We start from the raw sequence: 17668 nt of genomic DNA, 5'->3' as shown, positions 1-17668 counted from the left end.
CCATGCGTACTCGTGACATGAAGATTTCACCTACGTGAACGCATGACGAGGGACGCGCACGCGAGCTGCGTTTTTACAATTCCACGCGTACGCGTGGTACCTTTTCCAGCAAACATGATTTTAAGGTTTTTAAAACCTATTTCAAATTACAAAAGCTCTATTTTCATTCCATTGGTCATAAATAATAGTGTTAAACTTGATAATCAGATAAAGCTAGGAAATAGGGATAACTTGAAGGTGAAGTAAAGTTGAAAAGAGATGAATTGATTATGAGATGTTATGGATAAGTCATATATGATACTTGACTGGATGTTCTGATGAAAGATTATATTTGAAATTTGGCTTGAATGATTTAATGATCTGAGATATGAGATTCCCTGGATAAAGTGCCGTGACTTGCCACCACGTGTACCAGGTTGAAAACTCGATACTCTGTTGACCCTACGATGTAAGTGTGACCGAGCACTATATAAATTCCTAGGAATGTTACCCCCATTGAGAAACATCGATTATTTGAAAAAAAGCTATGCATAGACTCTTGGGGATGCATGTCGAGGGACAGTCTAAGTTCAATTCAGACTTGTCGGGTTGGCTGGATAACCGACAGATGAGCCTCATCAGCCATAGGACAGGCATGCATCATATGCATATTACTTGAATTACTTGCTTGTGCTTTAACTGGGTGTGCCTAAATGTACTTGCCATGTTAAATGTATATTTATTACCTGCAGTATTTGTAACCTTCTTGTGCTTGCCTTTATCTGTTTATTTGTTTGTGAAATGCATAATGGAGTTGGAGGTGTGGAGGAATGACAGTATGAAATTTAGATTTAAGGTTAAGTTAATTTAGGTTTAGATACTCTTAGAAAACCACCTTTTATGGCTTTTGTTTAATACTTTGAGCTCTAAAATCTGAGTGTCGGCGTTCTAGGATTGCCTCTGGCATTCCCAGGACCTTATATATTATGTGTGTGGCACCTTTACCATACTGAGAACCTCCGGTTCTCATTCCATACTATGTTATTGTTTTTCAGATGCAGGTCGAGAGGTGTCTCGTTAGGCGTCTGGGTTCCTGAAGCGAAGTGGTTACTGGGTTATTTTGTTGTATGGTGATTTATATATATGTACTTAGCTTTCTCTCCGCACAACTTGTTATTTTGATCCTCCTGGAGGTTTATGGAGAGGCAGGATTTTATTTAAGTACATTTGGGTTTTGGATATGTATATATATATATATATGTGTGTAAAAACCTTTAGCCAGCCTTGACTTCGCGGGCTGAGTTAGGAGCTAGTTATTTTGTATCCTTGGCTCTCTATTCCAACTTTTATTATCTTATGTTTGATAGTTATAGTTTTCTTCACACGCAAGTTATTCCGTTTCTGGAGCGTTGCGCTTTTTATTTCGCGATTTTTACTCCCTCCATTCTTCAAGGCTCCTAGCATATTATAATCTTTTTGCTATTTTATGTACACATTTTATTTTAGAGGTCGTAATACCTCACCACCTCTGTTTTACATCCTAGGTGTAAAGCTCTGTGTGGTAGGGTGTTACATTATGGTATCAGAGCAGTTCGTTCCTATAGAGCCTGAAAAACGGACTGATTGTGCTTCTGTGCATTCTCTGTATATGTGTTTATGTGCTATTAGGATATCTGACTGATATATATGGCATAAATGTTTGTGAGCATGCATTTGGAACTTAAAGCATTAGACTTGCGATATTGAGACTAATCAACTTAATATCACTTGTTTGGTGTGTATAAGGACCAGATGTCGACTCGCGGAGGCGGTCGCAGGCAAGGTAGAGGTAGGATAGGTACCGTTACTCTTGGTCTGGCAGGGAATAATTCAGTAGACTTTATGGCTGCCTTGGGAAATATGACTGCAGCTATGCAGGCGGCAGCCGAGGCACTGGGTAATCAGATAAGCCAGAGTAAACACGGGAACAATAATGATGAGGACGGCCCTGTGACACTTGTAACATTTTTGAAAGTTCATCCTATGACTTTCAAGGGAACCTCAAATCCCACTAATGCAAATAATTGGATTCAGGCTATGGAACGAGCATTGCAGGCTCAACAGGTTCCTGAAGAGTAATGGGTTGAGTTTGGAACTCATCAACTGCAAGGTGAGGCTCAGTATTGGTGGCAGGGAACACGATGTATCCTCCAGCCAGATGGTGCTGTGATAACCGGGAGGTTGGTTATTTAAGAATCATGTTTTACTTGATTGTTCTAAGAAATCAGTACAGTTTATGTCGGAAGGGTCAGAAGCGCCAGTTGTGGTGAATAGTTATTATTTGAACTCTATGATAGTAAACTGTTCTGGAACTGAATGTCAGGGTATTATGTTATTAACTGCGGGAGTATCAGGTGATGATCAGAGTTTAGAGCAGATTTCGGTTGTATGTGAATTTCCATATGTATTTTCGGATGATATTAATGAATTTTCACTTAACCGGGAGGTTGAATTTGCAATTGAGTTGGTGCCTAGAGCCGGTCCGATTTCGATTACTCCTTACAAGATGTCCCCTTTGGAGATGGCTGAACTGAAGGCTCAGTTGGAAGATCTGTTGGGTAAGTACTTTATTTGACCAAGTGTTTCTACGTGGGGACCGCCATTGTTACTGGTAAAGAAGAAGGACGGAAGTATGCGCTTGTGTATCGATTATCGGCAATTGAATAAGATTACTGTGAAGAATAAATATCTGCTGCCTAGAATGGACGACCTAATGGATCAGTTACAGGGTGCCGGTATGTTTTCTAAGATTGATTTACGATCCGGGTATCATCAGATAAGGGTTAGAAATGAAGATATTCTGAAAACTACTTTTCAGGACGCATTATGGTCATTACAAGTATATGGTGATGTCTTTTAGGTTAACTAATTCTCCAGCAGTATTCATGGATTATATGAATAAAATTTTATGGCCGTATCTGGACAAGTTTGTTATTGTCTCATTGATGATATTCTTGTTTACTCTAAGACTGAAGAGGAGCATGTTGATCACTTGCGAACTGTACTGCAAATTCTAAGAGATAGGAAGTTATATGCTAAGTTATCTAAATGCGAGTTTTGGAAGGGTGAGGTGAAGTTTTTCGGTCACGTGGTGAGTAAGCGGGGGAATAACCATGGATCCTGCTAAGGTGGAAGTAGTAATGAATTGGGAGCGACCAACTTCAGTGACAGAGATCAGGAGTTTCCTAGGATTAACTGGGTATTATCACAGTTTCATTAAGGGATTTTCACAGCTCATCTTACCTTTAACTAAGTTGGCTAGGAAGGAAACACCTTTTGTCTAGACTCCGGAGTGTGAAGAGACTTTCCAAGCATTGAAGCACAGGTTGACTACTGCACCTGTATTGGTATTACCTGAACCAAGTGAACCGTTTGAAGTGTACTGTGATGCATCATTAAAGGGTTTAGGATGCGTTCTGATACAGCACCAGAATGTTGTAGCATACGTCTCACGGCAGTTAAGGTCGCATGAAATGAACTATCCAACACATGATTTGGAACTTGCTGCTGTTGTGTTTGCTTTAAAGATCTGGAGGCACTACCTCTATGGCGTTAAGTTTCATGTTTTCTCAGACCATAAGAGTTTGAAGTATCTTTTTGAGCAGAAAAAATGTTGAATATGCATCAGAGGAGGTGGATGGAGCTTCTGGAAGATTATGATTTTGAATTGAATTATCATCTAGGAAAAGCGAACGTTGTGGCGGATGCCTTGAGTCGGAAATATTTATATGCAGCTTGGATGATGCTACAAGAAGAAGAATTACTAAGGGCATTTCAAGGTTTGAATTTGGGAATTAGAGAAGAATCTGGAATTTTGTGTTTGAGTCAGTTGCATATTTTAACTGAATTTAAATCAGAACTTCTGAAGGCTCATCGAGACAGTAAAGCGTTACGTAAGGTATTACTAGCAGTTGAACAAGGGAAACAGTGGAGAGTGCCAGAAGGACAGGATGGTTTGTGGAGGTTCAAGAACCGGATTGTTATGCCAGATATTGGAGACCTGCGACAGAGAATCTTGAAGGAAGCTCATAAGAGCGGGTTTTCAATCTATCCAGGGAGCACTAAAATGTATCAAGATCTGAAAGCGATGTTTTGGTGGCCAGGTATGAAGAATGATGTGGCATTGCATGTATCTAAATGTTTAACGTGTCAGAAAGTTAAGATTGAGTATCAGAGACCATCAGGGACCCTTCAGCCTTTGAAGATTCCACAATGGAAATGGGAGAGTATCGTAATGGATTTTGTGATAGGTTTGCCTAGAATCCGGTCTGGTTGTGATGCTATTTGGGTGGTTGTGGATCAACTGATGAAATCAGCTCACTTTCTTCCTATCCGAATAAGTTGCACAATGGAGGAATTGACTCGAATGTATATCAAAGAGATTGTCAGGTTACATGGCGTACCTTCTACCATTATATCTGACAGAGATCCCCATTTTACATCAAGGTTCTGAGGAGCTTTTCAGCGTGCATTTGGGACTCAATTAAGCTTGAGTACTGCGTATCACCCCCAGACAGATGGTCAGTCAGAGAGAACTATTCAGACCTTAGAGGATATGCTAAAGGCTTGTGTATTGGACCAACCGGTAAGCTGGGATCGGTATAAGCCATTAATAGAGTTTGCTTATAATAATAGCTATCATGCGAGTATTGAAATGGCTCCATGTGAGGCTCTGTATGGCAAAAAATGTCAGTCTCCACTATGTTGGCATGAAATTGGAGAAAGAAGTTTGTTAGGGCCTGAGATGATAGATGAAACCACTGAACAAATAAAGAAGATTTGTAACCGAATGCTTATAGCCCAAAGCCGCCAAAAGAGCTATGCTTATTAGAGGTGAAAGCCTTTGGAGTTCGAAGAAGGAGAACACGTCTTTCTGAAAGTTACACCAACTACTGGAGTGGGAAGAGCTATTAAGACTAAGAAACTGAATCCCCGTTATATTGGACCGTTTGAGATCCTAAAGAAAATTGGGCCAGTGGCTTATAGAATTGCCTTACCACCGTATCTCTCGAATTTACACGACGTGTTTCATGTATCACAACTTCGGAGATATACTCCTGACATAAGTCATGTTCTGGAACCGAAACCGATTCAAGTGAGGGAAGATTTAACACTTTCAGTAATTCTAGTAAAGATTGATGACACCAGCGTTAAATGATTATGCAGGAAAGGAATATTATTGGTAAGAGTAGCTTGGAGTCGAGCTAATATTGAGAAATACATTTGGGAACTTGAATCAGATATATGGAAGGACTACCCACATCTCTTTTCAGGTAACTACATCTGAATTTTGAGGGCAAAATTCTTTGTTAGGTAGGTAGGATGTAACCCCCGATTAAATTAGTTAATAAATTAGTTTTTAATAAAGAAGACTAGAAATGCGAATATTATATCAAATTATGATAGAGCTCGTTGAAACGAGAATTTTGACACCAATTTCGAAAAAATGGTCCAAGATTGGACCGAACGGGCCGAACCGGTTGAGCCGAGTCCAAACCGGGCCGTGGGCCCAACCGGGCCAGCCTTTTAAAAGGAACCCACGTCCTCTTCTTCTTTATTTTCAGCAAAATGCTGAAGGCAGCATACAGGGAGAAGAGAAACGCCGAAACCCTTGCGGCAAATTTCAATTCGCCGTAGCTCCTCCATCTGAGCTCCGATCGCCGCACCGTTTATGGCCACGCGTCCATTAATCACTTCCAGCCATTGTTTTCCCCCAATTTTCAAATAATTGAAAGAGATGTTGAATTCCTTTGATTTTTTATGTTTTAGGATCCAATTAACTTGAGGAAAATGTTTACTCTTGCTTATGTGAAGCTTGGGTAAGGTGAGGATATGATAATTCTATTTTATTTTCATTGAATTTGAGCTTTGAGTATTAAATTGGATAAATATGTGTTATGAATGTGTATTAGGTTGTGAATAAATAATTGGAGCTTGAAATTGTGAATACTAGAACTTGGAGGAAGCTGATTAGTTGAATTTTGAGGGGCTGCCATGATTTTGAATAAATAGCTTTGGTCGTTATGTGGAAATCGACCAAGGTATGATTTAGGTTTCTTGCATTTAATATATAATGTTCTGTGAAAACTTAGGCTAGATGACCACAGGATAAGTTGGAATGCAGGTGTATATTTAATGTTTAGTAATTGGTTGATGAATAAGCTTGGTTTGGTTTTGTGATTTGTTTGTAAGATGATATTGGTTGCTAGATGGATCTTTGAAAGGATATGTGATTGAATTGTTGATTATATGGCTATATTTTGATTTGGTTGAAAGGTAATTGATGAAAAGATATGGAGCTTGTTGAGGATTATTGTTGGCAATTTGAGTTGGTGGTAATAGGTTTGAAAATGATTGGAATGGAAATTTTGAGTGAAAAATGAGGTTTTGAAGAATTTACAAAAGTTGGTTTTGGCTGAACTTCGATGAGGTATAACTTCGCCTTCGGACCTTCAATTTGTTTCTAACTTGTTTTAAAATGAAAATTTGGTCCATGATGTTTATGCCACTCGAAGAACAGTTGAAAAATGTTGCAAATCGAATAAGTTATGTTGGGTGGAAGATTAAGTTTATAAACTGTCCCTTAACAGGATTTTGTAACTTTGTTTCCTCAACTTTGCTACTGCATCTGCTTCTGGTTTTTTCAAAGAACGTACGCCCACGCGTACGCGTGGAGTGGATTTTCAGCGATGCGTAAGCGACGAGTCCATGCGTGCGTGTAAGGGGTAAATAAGCATGTCCACACGTACGCGTGACCCACGCGTACGCATGACATGAAGATTTCACCTACGCGTACGCATGATGAGGGACGCAAACGCGAGCTGTGTTTTTACAATTCCACGTGTACGCGTGGTACCTTTTCCAGAAAACATGATTTTAAGGTTTTTAAAACCTATTTCAAATTACAAAACCTGTATTTTCATTCCATTGGTCATAAATAATAGTGTTAAACTTCATAATCAGATAAAGCTAGGAAATGGGGATAACTTGAAGGTGAAGTAAAGTTGAAAAGAGATGAATTTTTTATAAGATGTTATGGATAAGTCATATATGATACTTGACTAGATGTTCTTATGAAAGATTATGTATGAAATTTGGCTTGAATGATTTAATGATCTGAGATATGAGATTTCCTGGATAAAGTGTCGTGACTTGCCACCACGTGTACTAGGTTGAAAACTCGATACTCTGTTGACCCTACGACGTAAGTGTGACCGTGCACTATATAAATTCCCGGAAATGTTACCCCTATTGAGCAATATCGATTATTTGAAAAAAAGCTATGCATAGACTCTTGGGGATGCACGTCGAGGGACAGTCTAAGTTCAATCCAGACTTGTCGGGTTGGCTGGATAACCGACAGATGAGCCTCATCAACCATAGGACAGGCATGCATCATATGCATATTATTTGAATTACTTGCTTGTGCATTAACTGGGTGTGCCTAAATGTACTTGCCATGTTAAATGTATATTTGTTACCTGCAGTATATGTAACCTTCTTGTGCTTGCCTTTATCTGTTTATTTGTTTGTGAAATGCATAATGGAGTTGGAGGTGTGGAGGAATGGCAGTATGGGATTTAGATTTAAGGTTAAGTTAATTTAGGTTTAGATACTCTTAGAAAACCACCTTTTATGGCTTTTGTTTAATACTTTAAGCTCTACAATTTGAGTGTCGGTGTTCTAGGATTGCCTCTGGCATTCCCAGGACCTTATATATTATGTGTGTGGCACCTTTACCATACTGAGAACCTCTGGTTCTCATTCCATACTATGTTGTTGTTTTTCAGATGCAGGTCGAGAGGCGTCTCGTTAGGCGTCTGGGTTCCTGAAGCAAAGTGGTTACTGGGTTATTTTGTTGTACAGTGATTTATATATATGTACTTAGCTTTCTCTCCACACAACTTGTTATTTTGATCCTCCTGGAGGTTTATGGAAAGGCAGGATTTTTTTTAAGTACATTTGTGTTTTGGATATATATATATATATATATATGTAAAAACCTTCGGCCAGCCTTGACTTCGTGGGCTGAGTTAAGAGCTAGTAATTTTGTATCCTTGACTCTCTATTCCTACTTTTATTATCTTATGTTTGATAGTTATAGTTTTCTTCACACGCAAGTTATTCCGTTTCCGGAGCGTTGCGCTTTTTATTTCGCGATTTTTATTCCCTCCATTCTTCAAGGCTCCTAGCATATTGTAATACTTCTGCTCCTTTATGTACATATTTTATTTTAGAGGTCGTAATACCTCACCACCTCTGTTTTACATCCTAGGTGTAAATCTCTGTGTGGTAGGGTACTACAGATATTACTTAGACAACCCAGTGCACTTGCTGGTACTACTGCTATACGAATAGTGTGGGGTTTGTGTACACGTGCACCAATACGCCTCATGGCAATTAAGGCCGCATGAGATGAACTAGCCGACTTAGAACTTTTTACCATTGTGTTTGCTCTAAAAATTCTGAGACATTATCTCTATGGCGTTAAGTTTCATGTTTTCTCAGACCATAAGAGTTCGAAGTATCTCTTTGGGCAGAAAGAGTTATGCGTCAGAGTAGGTGGATGGAACTTCTGAAAGACTATGACTTTGAGTTAAACTATCACCCTGGAAAAGTGAATGTTGTGGCAGACACTTTAAGTCGGAAGTCTCTATGTGCTGCATGGATGATGTTATGAGAGGAATAATTGTTATAGGCGTTCGAAGGTCTGAAGTTGGGGGCTAGAGAGGAATCTGGTGTTCTGTGTTTGAGTCAGTTACAAATTTCAAGTGATTTTAAATCGAAACTTCTGAAGGCTCATCAAGATGATGAAGCGTTACATAAAGTATTACTGGCAATTCAGCAAGGAAAGCGGTAGAGAGTGTCAGAGAATAAGGACGGCCTATGGAGGTTCAAGGATCGAATTATTGTTCCAGATGTCGGATATTTGCGACAAAGTATCTTAAAAGAAGCTCATAAGAGTGGGTTTTCAATCCACCCGAGAAGCACCAAATATATCAAGATCCAAAAGCGATGTTCTGGTGGCCAGGAATGAAGAATGATGTGGCGTTGCATGTATCCAAATGTTTAACATGTCAAAAAGTTAAAATCGAGCATCAAAGACCATCAGGAACCCTTCAGCCTTTAGAGATTCCACAATGGAAATGGGAAAGTATCGCAATGGATTTTGTGACGGGTTTACCTAGGACTCAGACTGGTTATGATGCTATTTGGGTGGTTGTGGACCAACTAACAAAATCAGCTCACTTTCTCCCCATCGGGATAAGTTGCACAATGGAAGAATTGGCTCGAATATACATCAAAGAGATTGCCAAATTACATGGCGTGCCTTCCACCATTATATCCGATAGAGATTCTCGTTTCACATCAAGGTTCTGAGGAGCCTTTCAGCGTGCATTTGGGACTCAGTTGAGTTTGAGTACTGCATATCACCCTTAAACAGATGGTCAAACAGAGAGAACTATTCAGACCTTGGAGAGGATATGCTAAGGGCTTGTGTTTTGGACCAGCCAGCAACCTGGGATCGGTATATTCCCCTAACGGAGTTTGCTTATAACAATAGCTACCATGCGAGCATCCAGAATGGCTTCGTATGAGGCTCTATATGGCAGGGAATGTCAATCTCCGCTATGTTGGTATGAAGCTGGAGAAAGAAGTTTGCTAGGGCCTGAGATGATAGCTGAAACTACTAAACAGATAAAGAAAGTCCAAAATCGAATGCTTATAGCCCAAATCCGTCAGAAGAGTTATGCGGATCAAAGGCAAAAGCCTTTGGAATTTGAAGAAGGAGAGCATGTGTTTCTAAAGGTTTTTCCAACCACCAAAGTGGGAAGAGCCATTAAGACGAAAAAACTGAATCCCCGTTATATTGGACCGTTTGAGATCCTAAAAAGAATTGGGCTGGTGGCTTATAGGATCACTTTACCGCCGTATCTTTTGAACTTGCACGACATATTTCATGTGTCACAGCTTCAAAAGTATACTCCTGACACAAGTCATGTTCTAGAACCATAATCAATTCAAGTGAGAGAAGATCTGACACTTCCAGTAATCCCATTGAGGATTGATGACACTAGCGTTAAAGGATTGCGCGGGAGGGAAGTATCACTGGTAAAAATAGCTTAAAGTCGAGCTGGTATTGAGGAACATACTTGGGAACTCGAATCAGATATGTGGAAAGACTGCCCACACCTCTTTTCAGGTAACTAAATTTGAATTTTGAGAGCAAAATTCTTCGTTAGGTGGGTAGGATGTAAACCCCGTTAAATTAGTAAATAATTAGTTAATAAATTAAATTTTAGAGAATAAAATTAGAAATGTGAATATTATATTAAATTAGGATAGAGCTCGTCAAAATGAGAATTTTGACAATAATTTCAAAAAATTCGGCCCAAGATTGGACCGAATAGGCCGGACCGATTGAACCGGGCCCAAACCAGGCCCGTGGGCCCAACCGGCCCAACACTTAAAGGAACCGAGGCTCTTCTTTCTCCCCACTTCAGCAAAGAGCTCGCTGAAAGCACAAATAGGGGAGAAAAGAAAACCAAATTCCCTAACCCTTACGTTACTTCAAATTACCGTATCTCCTCCATCCGAGCTCCAATTGCTGCACCGTTTGCGGCCACGCGACCACCGCATCGAGCTCTATGATTCTACTGGAACAATTTCTAAGCCACTTTATTATTCTCAGCCTCTCCTTCCACCAATTTTTGAAAATTATGTAGTGGTGTTGAATTTCTTGCTTTTTGATGTATTAGGATCGAATTAGCTTGAGAAAAATATTCACTCTTGCTTATATGAAACTTGGGTAAGGTAAGGATACCATAACTCTATCTAATTTTCGAATTTGTGCATTGGATATTGAGTTTGGGTGTATATGTGTTGTATATTTGTATTAGGTGGTGTGTATGTAATTGGAACTTGAAATTGTGGACATTGGAGGTTTTGGATTGGTGCCAAGGCTTGGTGATTTTGGATAAGTAAAGCTGTATGTGTGTCCTTGGTGTTTTGCTTTGATCAATACATGGAAATTGGCTAAGTTATGGTTTAAGTTTCACGTATTTAATATATAATCTTCTGTGAAAACTTAGGCTAGAGAACCATAGGATAGGTTGGAATGATTGTGTATGTTGGATACTTAGCATTAATAACATTGATTGATAATAAAAATTATGTATGTGTTGGTGGTATTGTTGGTAAGTTGGTGGTAATGATTGTATATGTTTATATGGCAAAATAGTGGTGATTTTGTTGATGGAAGTATGGAATTTTATTGATTAGTGGTAATGATTGTTTATGGGTAGTAGAGTGATTTGAAGATGTTGTAAATTGTGGTTGTGCTGAGTGTAGGTAAAGGAAGTGGACATTGAAATTTGTTTAAAGAACATTGAGGTTTTTGAAGTGTAATGAAAATTGGATTTTGGTTGGATTTCGGTGAGCTATAACTTGACCTCCGGACTCCCAAATGGTTTCAAACTTATTTTGATAAAAAATTGGGTTCGTGAAGTTTATGCCATTCGAAGAACGGATGAAAAATAATTTAAAATGATTAAGTTATGCACGTCGAAAGTTTTGATTTGGAATAGTAAAATTCTGTAGCTTTCTAACTTAATCAGATTTTTGGGAAAACGTACGCCCACGCGTACGCGTACGCGTGGTATGGAATTTTTGACTGACCTTCTTATATGCATACGCGAGTAGTCCTATGCGTATGCGTAATGGGCCAGCATGCATGTCCACGCGTACGCATGGTCCACGCGTACGCGTGACATGAGGTACATACCTACGCGTACGCATGATAAGGGGATGCGCACGCGAGCTGCCTTTTTATACTCCCACGCGTACGCGTGGCCCTTATTCCAGCAAATATGGTTTTCTGAGTTTTAAACCTTGTTTTAACTTCTAAACCTCTATTTTCATTCTTCTGATCATAAATGATAGTAATAAGCCTGATAATCAGATGAAGTTAGGAAATGGAGATACCTTGGAGGTGAAGTAAAGTTGAAAAGATAATGATTTGAATACGAAATGTTATAAATGATTATGTATAAAACTTGGCTTAAGCAATCAAATGATCTGAGATACGAGATTCCCTGGGTAAAGTACCGTGGCTTGCCACCACGAGTACCAGGTTGAAACTCGATACTTTGTTGACCCTACGTCGTAAGGGTGACCGGACACGTATAAATCCCTGGGAATGGTACACCCATTGAGCAATTGATATTTATATATGAGAAAAAGCTATGTATAGACTCTTGGGGATGCGCGACGAGGGACAGTCCAAGGGTTTAGCAAATCGGACTTGTTGGGTTGGCTTGATAATCGACAGATGAGACTCATCAGCCATAGGACAGGCATGCATCATCTACATATTACTTGAATTTACTTGTTTGTACATTAACTCGGTGTGCCTAAATATATTTCTATTCTAATTATATATCTGTTATCTGTAGTAATTTTACCTTTTTGTGCTTGCCTATCTGCTTATTTGTCTGTGATATGTTAGTTGTCGGAAATGGAGGTATAGAGGAAAGGCGATAAGACTTAGAGTTAAGATTAAGTTAAGTTAGATTTAATTACTCTTAGAAGACCACCTTTTATGGCTTTTGTTTAATACTCTAAGCTTTATGATCTGAGTGTCGGCATTCTAGGATTGCCTCTGGCATTCCTAGGACCTTATATCTTATCTGCGTGGCACCTTTATCATGCTGAGAACCTCTGGTTCTCACCCCATACTATGTTATTTTTCAGATGCAGGTCGAGAGGCACCTCGTTAAGCGTTGGGACTTCTGAAGCGAAGTGGTTATCAGGTTACTTTTTTGTTGGATAGTATGTATATATATGTACTTAGTTTTCTCTCCACATGACTTGTTCCTTTTGACCCTCTTAGGGGCTTATGGAGAGACAGGGTTTTGTTTATGTATGTTTAGATTTGGAATATGTGTATATATGTATAAACGTTCTCCGGCCAGCCTTTACTTTGCAGGCTGAATTAGGAGCTTGTTATTTTGTATATTTGACCCTCTATTCCTGGTTTTGTTATCTTATGCTCGTTTACTATAGCTTTCTTAGCACGCAAGTTAACTCGTTTTCTAAGCGATGCGCTTTTATTTCACGACTTTTATTTCACCTGTTCTTCAAGGCTCCTAGTTATTGTTCTTTTTCTATTATTATATGTATATAATTTATTTTATAGGTTGTAATACCTCACCATCTCTGTTTTACGACTTAAGCGTAAAGCTCTGTGTGGTAGGGTGTTACACATGGCACTCAAAGGATTCTAGTAAAGAGTTAGACTCTGATGAGAAATCACCAATTGTTTATCCTCAATTTAATGAAAAGACCAAGTTTGGAAACCTGAAATTTGAGGTTAGTATGATATTCAAGTCAAAAGCTGAATTTATACAAGCTACTAGGGGCTATATGATGAGCGGATAATTTATACGCTTTTTGGCATTGTTTTTAGTATATTTTAGTTAGTTTTTATTATGCTTTTATTAGTTTTTAAATAAAAATCACTCTTCTGGATTTTACTATGAGTTTATGTATTTTTCTGTGATTTCAAGTATTTTTTGGCTGAAATTGAGGGACCTGAGCAAAAATCTGATTCAGAGGCTGAAAAAGGACTGCAGATGTTGTTGGATTCTGACCTCCCTGCATTCAAAGTAGATTTTCTGGAGTTATAGAAGCCCAATTGGCGCGCTCTTAATTGCGTTGAAAAGTAGACATCCTGGGCTTTCCAGAAATATATAATAGTCCATACTTTACCCGAGATTTGATGGCCCAAACAGGCGTTCCAAGTCAGCTCAAGAATTCTAGCGTTTAACGCCGGAACTGGCACAAAAGCTGGAGTTAAACGCCCAAACTAGCACAAAAGCTGGCGTTTAACTCCAAGAAAAGTCTCTACACATGGAAGCTTCAATGCTCAGCCCAAGCACACACCAAGTGGGCCCGGAAGGAGATTTCTGCATTAATTACCTATTTCTGTAACCCTAGGCTACTAGTTTTCTATAAATAGGACCTTTTACTATTGTATTTTCATCGGGGAATTATCTTTTGATCCCTTGATCACATTTTGGAGGCTAGCCTCTCGACCATGCCTAGACCTTGTTCTTATGTATTTTCAATGGTGGAGTTTCTACACACCATAGATTAAGGTGTGGAGCTCTGCTGTTCTTCATAAATTAATACAAGTACTATTGTTTTTCTATTCAACTCAAGTCTATTTCTTCTCCAAGATATTCATTCGCACCCAAGAACATGATGAATGTGATGATTATGTAACACTCATCAACATTCTCACCTATGAACGCGTGACTGACAACCACCTCCATTCTACATGCAAACAAGCTTGAATGTGTATCTCTTGGGTTTCTAATATAAGATTAGAACCTTCGTGGTATAGGCTAGAATTATTGGCGGCCATTCCTGAGATCCGGAACGTCTAAACCTTGTCTGTGGTATTCTGAGTAGGATCTGGGAGGGGATGACTGTAAGGCCCACATCGGTTGGGGAGGGGAACGAAGCATGCCTTATAAGGGTGTGGATACCTCTCCCTAGCATGACGCGTTTTGACGAGTGAGTGTGGGGGGCTTCGGCTATCATCCCTATCGTCAAAGGCAAAACCGTGAGGCCTTGTGTGCCAAAGCGGACAATATCGTGCTAGCGGGTGGTCTGGGCTGTTACAGATGGTATCAGAGCCAGAACCCGGATCGATGTGCCAGCGAGGGCGCTGGGCTCCCTTAGGGGGGTGGATTGTAAGGCCCACATCGGTTGGAGAGGGGAACGAAGCATACCTTATAAGGGTGTGGATACCTCTCCCTAGCATGACGCGTTTTGACGAGTGAGTGTGGGGGGCTTCGGCTAGCATCCCTATCGTCAAAAGCAAAACCGTGAGGCCTTGTGTGCCAAAGCGGACAATATCGTGCTAGCGGATGGTCTGGGCTGTTACAACATAAGTATCTCTATCTTTATTTTATATTTTATTTATCTTTTAATTATCAATTCTCCATCACCATTTGAATCCGCCTGACTGAGATTTACAAGATGACCATAGCTTGCTTCAAGCCGACAATTTCCTTGGGATCGACCCTTACTCACGTAAGGTATTACTTGGACGACCCAGTGCACTTGCTGGTTAGTTGTGCGGAATTGTGACAAAGTGTGATTCACGTTTGAGAGCTCCAAGTCTTTGGCGCCAGTGTTGATGATCACAATTTCGTGCACCAAGTTTTTGGCGCTGTTGCCGGGGATTGTTCGAGTTTGGACAACTGACGGTTTATCTTGTTGCTTAGATTAGGTACTTTTCTTTTTATTTTTCAGAATTTTTAAGAATGGATTCTAGAGTTTCAAGGTGATATTCTTATCATCACAAAAGCTGATTGATTCTCATCAATTTAGCTATTGAATGTAATGTCCTGCTGAAGCTTGGCTAGCCATGTCTAATCTTTTTAGACTGAAGCTTTAGACTAACATTGCATGATTCCTGGAATTCTTATTAAAAGTTTTGAATCACTTTATTTTCTTTTCATATAATTTTCGAAAAACCACAAAAAAATTTTATAAAACCATAAAAATAAAAAATATTTTATATTTCTTGTTTGAGTCTAGTGTCTAATTTTAAGTTTGGTGTCAATTGCATGTCTTTATTTTTCTAATTTCGAAAATTACATGCACTATGTTCTTCATCAATCTTCAAGTTGTTCTTGATGATTTACTTGCTTTGATCTTTAAATTCTCTTGTTTTGTGTGTTTTGTTGTTTTTCTTATGCATTCTCAATTTGTTAGAGTCTCTAATACAAAACTTCTAAGTTTGGTGTCTTGCATGCATTGTTAATTTGATCTTAGTTGCATTTTTTATTGTTTCTCATTACTAAAAATTCAAAAAATTTTCAAAACTATGTCTTTTCAAGTCAATAATATAGAGAATTGAAGATTCAGAACATTCAGCAGAGGAATTAAACAGAAAAAGATGGGTGTTCAAAACGCCCAGTGAAGAAGGAAAACTGGCGTTTAAACGCCAGCCAGGGTACCTGGCTGGGCGTTTAACTCCAGGATGACACTAGAGAGAAGATTTTTTTTTTAATTCAAATCTTTTTCAACTTTTCATAATTTTTCAAAATCAAATCTTTTTCAAATCATATCTTTTCAATCATATCTTTTCAAAATCAATTTCTTTTTAATTTTTTTATTTATTACTATTTTCGAAAATCCTTGCTAAAATTAATGATTTACTTCAAAATTTTCAAGTTGTTACTTGCCTATTAAGAAAGGATCAAATTTTAAATTTTAGAATCATATCTTTTAATTTCTTGTTAGTCAAGAAATCAACTTTAATTTTAAAACTTTCTTTTTTAAAAAATTGATTTTCAATCATATCTTCTCAATCATATCTTTTCAATCACATCTTTTTCAAAATTTATTTTCAATCATATTTTTTTAATTTCTAATTTCAAAATCTTTTTCAAAAATCACTTAATTTCTTTCCCAATCTTAGTTTTCGAAAATCAATTACCAAATTTTCAAAATTTCTTACTTTAATTTCAAAAATTTTTTCCCTTCTTCTCACATCCTTCTATTTAAGGGACTAACACTCCTCCTCAAGGTGCAATTCGAAATCTATCCCTCTTGATAAGTTCGAATTCTCTTCTATCTACCTCCTCCTTCTATTCTTATTTTTCCTCTGACACCTCAAGTAATCTCTATACTGTGACATAGAGGATTTCCCACTTTCTTGTTCTCTTCTCTTTCATATGAGCAGGAGCAAAAATAAAGGCATACTTGTTCAAGCTGATCCTGAACCTGAAAGGACCTTGAAGAGAAAGCTAGGAGAAGCTAAAGCACAATTCTCTCTAGAGGGCCTAACAGAGCTTTTCAAAGAAGAAGAAACCATGGCAGCCGAAAACAACAATGCCACCAATGCAAGGAAGGTGCTTGGTGACTTTACTGCACCTACTCCTGACTTCTATGGGAGAAGCATCTCAATCCCTGCCATTGGAGCAAACAACTTTAAGCTTTAGCCTCAATTAGTTTCTCTAATGCAACAGAATTGCAAGTTTCATGGACTTCCATTGGAAGATCCTCATCAGTTCTTAGCTGAATTCTTGCAAATCTGTGACACTGTCAAGACCAATGGGGTTGACCCTGAAGTCTACAGACTTATGCTCTTCCCTTTTATTGTAAGAGACAGAGCTAGGACATGGTTGGACTCACAACCTAAAAAAAGCCTGAACTCTTGGGAAAAGCTAGTTAATGCCTTCCTGGCAAAGTTCTTTCCACCTCAAAAATTGAGTAAGCTTAGAGTGGAAGTCCAAACCTTCAGACAGAAGGAAGGTGAATCCCTCTATGAAGCTTGGGAAAGATAAAAGCAATTGATCAGAAGGTGTCCTTCTGACATGCTTTCAGAATGGAGTATCATAGGTATATTCTATGATGGTCTATCTGAACTATCCAAGATGTCATTGGATAGCTCTGCTAGAGGATCTTTTCATTTGAATAAGACGCCCACAGAAGCTCAGGAACTCATTGAAATGGTTGCAAATAACCAATTCATGTACACTTCTGAAAGGAATCCTGTGAATAATGGGACAACTCAGAAGAAAGGAGTTCTTGAGATTGATACTCTGAATGTCATATTGGCTCAGAATAA

At 38.7% G+C, this 17668-nt stretch overlaps 1 non-coding gene across 1 annotated transcript; it reads right to left on the bottom strand.

Annotated features, from left to right (window-relative positions):
- Window positions 1-17312: 17312 nt before the first annotated feature.
- Window positions 17313-17420, bottom strand: LOC148568983 (small nucleolar RNA R71). Its single transcript, XR_015882631.1, has one exon. It is a non-coding gene; the product is annotated as a small nucleolar RNA R71 (small nucleolar RNA).
- Between the last annotated feature and the right edge of the window lie 248 nt (window positions 17421-17668).

Source organism: Arachis ipaensis, chromosome B4 (genome assembly GCF_059453495.1).
Source record: "Arachis ipaensis isolate K30076 ecotype BB chromosome B4, ASM5945349v1, whole genome shotgun sequence".
Lineage (NCBI taxonomy): Eukaryota > Viridiplantae > Streptophyta > Magnoliopsida > Fabales > Fabaceae > Arachis > Arachis ipaensis.
The sequence above is the reverse complement of the archived record's forward strand: the minus strand, read 5'-3'. Positions and strand labels throughout refer to the sequence as shown.